This window comes from Chiloscyllium plagiosum, chromosome 2 (genome assembly GCF_004010195.1).
Source record: "Chiloscyllium plagiosum isolate BGI_BamShark_2017 chromosome 2, ASM401019v2, whole genome shotgun sequence".
Classification (NCBI taxonomy): Eukaryota; Metazoa; Chordata; class Chondrichthyes; order Orectolobiformes; family Hemiscylliidae; genus Chiloscyllium; species Chiloscyllium plagiosum.
The window spans coordinates 142,671,155-142,678,405 of NC_057711.1; the positions used below are offsets into that span (position 1 = coordinate 142,671,155).

At 41.6% G+C, this 7,251-nt stretch overlaps 1 long non-coding RNA gene across 1 annotated transcript in view; it reads left to right on the top strand.

Annotated features, from left to right (window-relative positions):
- The window catches only part of LOC122564855, a 9,531-nt gene extending 2,799 nt beyond the window's left edge, over positions 1-6,732 (top strand). The window contains exons 2-3 of the long non-coding RNA XR_006316026.1: positions 5,376-5,379; positions 6,721-6,732. This is a non-coding gene — a long non-coding RNA (uncharacterized LOC122564855). The remainder of the gene's footprint in view (positions 1-5,375; positions 5,380-6,720) is intronic.
- The last annotated feature ends 519 nt before the right edge of the window (positions 6,733-7,251 follow it).

The following is a 7,251-nucleotide window of genomic DNA, read 5'->3' on the forward strand; positions in this document are numbered from 1 at the left end:
CATTCCAGAGTGCCTGTGACTCACTCTCATTCCAGAGCACCTGCAACTCACTCTCATTTCAGAGCTCCTGTGACTCACTCTCATTCCAGAGCACCTGTGACTCACTCTCACAGATAGATCAAAGATCATAGAGTCGTGCAGCACGGAAACAGGCCCTTCGGCCCAACCCAACCAGGTTTCCTAAACTGAACTAATCCCATTTGCCTGCGTTGGGTCTGTATCCCTCTCAACCTTTCCTATTCAGTTGTTTATTTTAAACCCTAGACTGAAAGATTTTTGTTCGGTTCTGCTTGCTGACACTGATGCATGCACTATGCACTGCTTTAAATTGTGTGTGTGCAGATTTCAGGGGGATGCAGCCTGGGAGAGGATTTAGGGGTGACAGAGGAAGATTGGGACCAGGAAGCAGAGGGAGAGGTGGGGAGGACCTGAGAAGAAGAGAGATCAGGATCTGGGAAAGAATGCAGGGAATGATGTGGGAGGATGTTGTTGGGTTGTGGGGGGGGGGGGAAGGCGCAAAGAATGGGAGCCAGGGTTGGGAGCAAGTGCCAGGGAGAGGACCTTCTAGCTCTTGGGCCATTCTTGCACCACCCCATTCCCAGTTCCTGGACCCTCCTTGTCATTCCTTATGCCCTTCTGCTTCTGGTTCCTTATCCCATCTCTTTCTGGGGACTCCATGTCCCCTCTCCCATTCCAGAGTTCCTGATAATCACTCTCATTCCAGAGCGCCTGTGACTCACTCTCATTCCAGAGCGCCTGTGAGGCAGTCTCCGTTCCCAGGAGTTTTATAACCATTCCCAGGCAAGTTCCCAATTTGTTACAATTCTAAATGGGTATCCCCAACTGGTTATGTTCCCTTGTGAGAAAGGATAAACTGGCTCAATTCCAGCCTCAGCTGGTTGCAACAAAGTTAATTTGGAAAAGATCCCTTCCATCATTTATAACCTTTTTCCAAAAGTAGTCATTGCTGTAAATGGAGTTATTTTAACCACGATTTAAAGAAACAGTAAGTTATTACCTACGAAAACATGAGAAAAGATAGCAAAATAGACACATATACATAGAAATGAGAGGTGAGTCCAAAAGGTAAAGGTTAAAAAATATACACCATTCATTCTTTGGCTTGTCTGTTATAAATAGAGATTTTTGTCATTAAAGTGGGTGGCTTTAGTAGCACTGATTTTGACAGCCTAGTTTTTTTGGAGATTCTTGGTTCTGTAGATAGCTGAATGCAGTTTGCCCAGTTTCCTTCAACAGTATTTGTTGACTTATTTTCAGCAGAGAGAGTTTATATCTTTTTACCCACACATAGAGGTTTGGCTAAATTATTCAAGTGCATTCTTTCACATCATTAACTGGTGAAGCAATCTTAGACTATTTGTGTTTTGATTTCTCCTTTGACATGACTCCATTTTACACTTGGTTCCTGGTGGCTTGTATACAATAGTGATTTGGTGTCACGCTTTCTTCTTGCTTAGTGTATTGAAAGACACTTATGTCATATTTTGTGTTTTTCCTGAAACTGATGCAGGTTGTTGGTGTATTTTTATCTGTGCTGTCACCATTTTGCTCAGAAATGTCTCAAAAATCTTGATTTATTATTGTCACATGTACCTAAGTACAGTGAAAAGTTTTGACTTGCATGCAATACAGGCAGATCATACCATATAAGGATCATAGGGTAATAGAACAGACTGAGAATACAAAGTTACGACTGCAAAGAAGATGCACGAAAAGCAAGGTCAACATTAGATTTGAAATTTGAGAGGTTCATTCAGAGGTCTTGGGGGAAGGAAGCTGTTCTTGAAACGGTAAGTACGTGTGTTTAAGTTTTTGTATTTTCCAGGAGGAAGTGAAGACTGCAGCTGCTGGAGATCAGCGAGGAGAGTGTGGTGCTGGAAAAGCACAGCAGGTCAGGCAGCATCCGAGGAGCAGGAGAATTGACATTTTGGGTATACGAAGGGCTTATGTCCGAAACGTTGATTCTCCTGCTGCTCGGATGCTGCCTGACCTGCTGTGCTTTGCAGCGCCACACTCTCAACATTTTGTATCTTCTGCTTGACAGAAGAAATTGGAAGAGGTCATAACTGGGTTGAGAGGGATCTTTGATGATGTTGGCTGCCTTTCCTATCTTCTTATTTGAGTCCAGTGTTAAGACCTTTATGCCCTTGGCATTTCTGCCTGCAAAAGCTGCCATTGTTGCCTTTGAAGAGTTACAGCCACCATGCAAATGGAGATGTTAGCTTGGAGAGCACATCAAACTGTGATCAATTAAGAGTAGTGGCATTTTGCAGAACCATGAATGATAGTGCTTGGCAAGGAGCTGGGATAGCATTGTTTTTATAGAAGACCTCTCTATTTTGGACTCTGTGCAGGTCTCTCAGTTGCTAATTTCAAACTGAAGCACTGCCAGTGTTTGTGTGTTTGTTAACAGCCTTAAGTTCCAACATGTTCCACAAATTTCCCAATTAAATATGTCTCCAGTAAATAGACCAACACCTTCCAAAGCAATTTTTCATATTTTCACTATCCTCATAGCAACTGTAAAATTCTCAGGAAGGAAACCTCAAGAAATAGTAAGGAACTTCCAAAACAGAACTGCAGAAGCTGTTAATGGATGCTTCTACATAGACATCCACCATGATATAGGCACCTTTTGACAACACCCGTGCTTCCCTTTCTGACAAAGAATAGAGCATCCAAACGGGGGGCCCTGTGGTGCAATGGTAATGTCCCTACCTCTGAACCAAGACTCCTGGGCTCAAGTCCCTCCAACTCCAACCAGAGGTGTGTAATAACATCACTGAACAGGTTGAGTAGAAACTACATCAGGTGACCAAATGGAGTGCAGTGGTAGTGTCCCATCTCTGAGTTGGGAGATCCAGGTTCACATCCCACCTACTCCAGAGGTCTGTAATAACATCACTGAACTCGTTGGTTAAAATATCAATGATGTAGAGGTGCTGGTGTTGGACTGGGGTGGACAAAGTTAAAAATTATGCAACACCAGGTTATAGTCCAACAGGTTTATTTGGAAATACTAGGTTTCAGACTGCTGCTCCTTCATCAGGTAACTAGTGGACAGGATCATAAAACAAAGAATTTATAGCAAAATATCATAGTGTCATGCAATTAAAATGATATATTGAACAAACCAAGACTGCTGTTAAATCTTTCATCTTTTAGAATGGGTTGCAGGTTTCAGTTCATTAATATGTAAATCCCAGAACTTCTTTTAAGTCACCTTCTCGAGATAATTTAAGGTTTTATGAAAAAAAATGACATCTCAGCTCAGACAATGTATTAAGGATGTGAGATTAGAGTTTGTATTCCAATCTTGAGTCAGACTGGTTCTATTTCCAAAGTAAGAATTTATAAAATGTTATATGGATTGATTGCCTGCAGTTTGCATGCTTTTTGAGCAAAAATAGAATGTATTTGCAAATACAATTCTGCAAATGCAAATTCACCCCATAGACTTATAAGTGTGAGTGTGTGCATGTGTGAGAGAGAGAGAGAGAGAGAGAATGTGTGAGTGTGAATGCGCGTGAGAGAATGTGTGTTTACGTGCGTGCATGCTTGGTAGAATGTGCGTGCGAGTGTGACGGAGTGTAAGCATGTGAGTGGGTGTGTGCATGGGGGTTGTGTGTGCATGTGCGCGTGTGTATGTGTGAGTGTATAGTGTAGTGGGTCACCTGTAGTGTGACATTAACCCAAGGTCCCAGTTGAGACCACCCTCATGAGTACGGAACTTGGCTATCAGCCTCTGCTCGGCCACTCTGCATTGTTGCATATCCTGAAGTCCTTCAAGGCGGACTTCGGGATATGCAACAATGCACAGTGGCCGAGCAGAGGCTAATAGTCAGGTTCAGTACCCATGAGGATGGCTTCAACCGGGACTTTGGGTTAATGTCACACTACAGGTGACACCACTACACTATACAGTCTCTCACACGCATATACAGACACTCTTACATACTCACACACTCACACAGACCCTCTCTCATGCACATGCTCTCTCTCAGACATACACACATACAACCCCCACAGTCACACCCATGCACAAACCCTCTCACAGGCTTGTACTCCATCACACTTACGCACGCACTCTACCAAGCATGCACACACACAAACACACACTCTCTGACACACACTCACACGGACACACTCACATGCACACACACTCTTTCTCTCTCTCTCTCACTCAGTCTCTCCCTCACATGCAAATCTATGGGATGAATTTGCCTTTGCAGAATTGTATTTGCAGATACATTCTATTTTTGCTCAAAAAGCACAGAACCTGCAGGCAGTCAATGCAGATTTATACATTTTATAATTTCCTACTTTGGAAGTAGAACCAGTCTAACTCAAGATTGGGACAAAGTTAAAAATCACACAACACCAGGTTATAGTCCAACAGGTTTATTTGAAAGCACTAGTTTTCAAAGCGCTGTTCCTTCATCTGGTGATTGTGGAGCATAATACCATAAGACACAGAATTTATAACAAAAGCTTACAGTGTCATGCAACTGAAATGATATATTGAACAAAACCTGGATTGTTGATAACTAAGGTTATCTCAAGAAGGTAACTTGAAAGAAATTCTGGGATTTATTTATTAACGAGCCGAAACCCGCAACCCATTCCAAAAAATGAAAGACTTAACAACATTCCAGGTTTGTTCAATATATCATTTCAGTTGCATGACTTTGTAATCTTTTGCTTTAAATTCTATGTCTTATGGTTCTGCTCCACAACTACCTGATGAAGGAGCAGTTCTCCGAAAGCTAGTTTTTCCAAAAAAAACCCCTGTTGAACTCTAACCTGGTGTTGTATTTTAACTAAAAATACCAAAGCAGTAAATTGTAGAACACCTGATTTTACTGTGCATTTGAGAATAATACTTGTGTCAACATATTCAATGATCCACAAATTATTCTGTTTGATTTTACAGCCAAACTGTAAAATAACAAGACGTATCACTGGAGTGTGTTCCCGAATCTATGACCCAGTCTGTGGAACTGATGCGATTACGTATAGCAACGAATGTACTCTCTGTGCTGCAAGATGGTACAACCACACTCTTAATGTCATAGTCATAGAGTCATAGATGTACAGCACGGTCCTTCTAGAAAAATAAAACTTAGTGTCCTCAAATACTTTGGGTTTTGAAAACATGTAACATTCTTATCAGTACAAACAAACTGGAGAATATACATATATTATTCTCTATGTATCCCAAGAGGTGCCTCTATCCTGGGTAGTATTTACTCAGTCAGGTAGACTGTACATTCTTAAAAAAAACCTACTAGAATATCTATACCTGATTCTTCTGAAATGTGATAAATAACACTGCCAATAACTAAATTAAACAGCTGTGTGAGTTATGTCTTGAGTGGAACTCAGTTGTGAATAGAAATAAAAATAATTTATGAAAGGGGATCAGTCAGATGTTCAGAAATTTCTGAATTTGAAAGTAGCAGATTCAAAGACCCATCTAATTGTATAATGTAGTCTCGCACTTTAATAGTAGATAGTAGGGGTAGTGGCTCGGTGACTCAGTGGTTAGCACTGCTGCCCCAGGGTGCCAGTTCAATTCCAGCCTCAGGTGACTGCCTGTGTGGAGTTTGCACATTCTCCCCGTGTCTGCGTGGGTTTCCTCTGGTGTTCTGGTTTCCTCCCACAATCTGAAGATGTGTGGGTCAGGTGAATTGGTCATACTAAATTGTCCATAGTGTTAGGTGCAAAAGGGGGCGTGGGTTACTCTTCGGAGGGCTGGTGTGGACTGGTTGGGCTGAAGAGCCTGATTCCCCACCGTAGTAACTCTAACCGCAGGATAATCAAATGTATTTTCCTTTTCCTTATTATGCCAGATGCTTTACAATTTAATAAGTTGTACTTTTACCAATGCCCATCCATCAGGTTTGCACTATATTTTAAAGGTATTCCCTACAATGAATGCCAAAAGGGAAACACCTTTATTGATCTGGACATAGTAAGCTATTCTTTATAAGTCCTTTACAGTAGCATTACTGCAATTTGAAATTGTGCAGGGGATGGAATGGTTAGGAGTTTGAGTTGGTGAAGGAAACTGAAGACAGTGGTTTAAAGCTCCCATATATTTAACTGAATGAAATCTCTGCTCAAAAAATACTGGATCTCATGAAAACTGTGTAATAAATCAAAGACAGTGTTGGGGTGGGGAGAGATAGCGATGAGGCTGTAATCTTCCCAAATAGAATGCGGTGTGATTTTGGGTGAGTTGCTGAGGACCAACCTCTAGACAAGAAATAGAGGATCAAACTCCTTGAAGAACAAGAGATAGAAGCATAAGGAAGTATGGTGGAAAATTATGCAGCACATTCTGTGGTCATTGCTGGGTGGAACTTGGTGAGACCTGTCCCAGCCAGATGGAGAAACTGTAAGAGGCATTGATATGAAAAGCTGTAGACAGTTTGAGAAAGATGAGCAGGGATTGGTTTACCATCACAGTCACAGAAGCTGCCATTTGTGATCATAATAAAGTCCATTTTAGTGCAGAGCCAAGGGCAGAAATCTGATTTAAGACTTCTCAACATAGGGTTGCAGGAATATTTTTGAAGACAGACATTGGAACTGCTAACATGTTCAATAATTTTGGAGAGAAAGGGGGCAATGAGTGGGTATTTTACAATGACAGATGGATCAAGAACATTTTTATTTCAAAAGGTGTGTTGACAGTAACTTTGAAAGGAGGGAGAAAGAGAGTTCAGAGGAAGTTATTTCAATCTGATAGTCCAGGTTAGAAGATAGTGGGGAAATCTACTTTAGGGGAAATTTTGATGAGGCCAGTTAACATGCATATAGCATCTTCAATGTGATATTCTAAGGTGTTCCATTATCACTGAGTAACTTTTGATGTGCAATCCCTAACATGATATCAGTAAACTCAATAGCCGAATTGTCATAAAATCCCTACAGTACAGATAGAGGCCATTTGACCCAATGAGTCTGCACCCGCCCTCCGAAGAGCATCCTACCCAGACCTATTACGCTTATTCTCATAATCCCACATTTACAATGGCTAATCCAACTCACCTACACATTCCTGGGCAATTTAGCTTGACCAATCCATCAAATCCTACACAGCTTTGGATTGTGAGAGGAACCCGGAGCACCCGGTAGAAAGCCAAACAGAGAGAGCACAAACTGAACACAGACACCCAAGGTTAGAATCAAACCTGGGCCCCTGATGCTGCGAGACCACTGAGT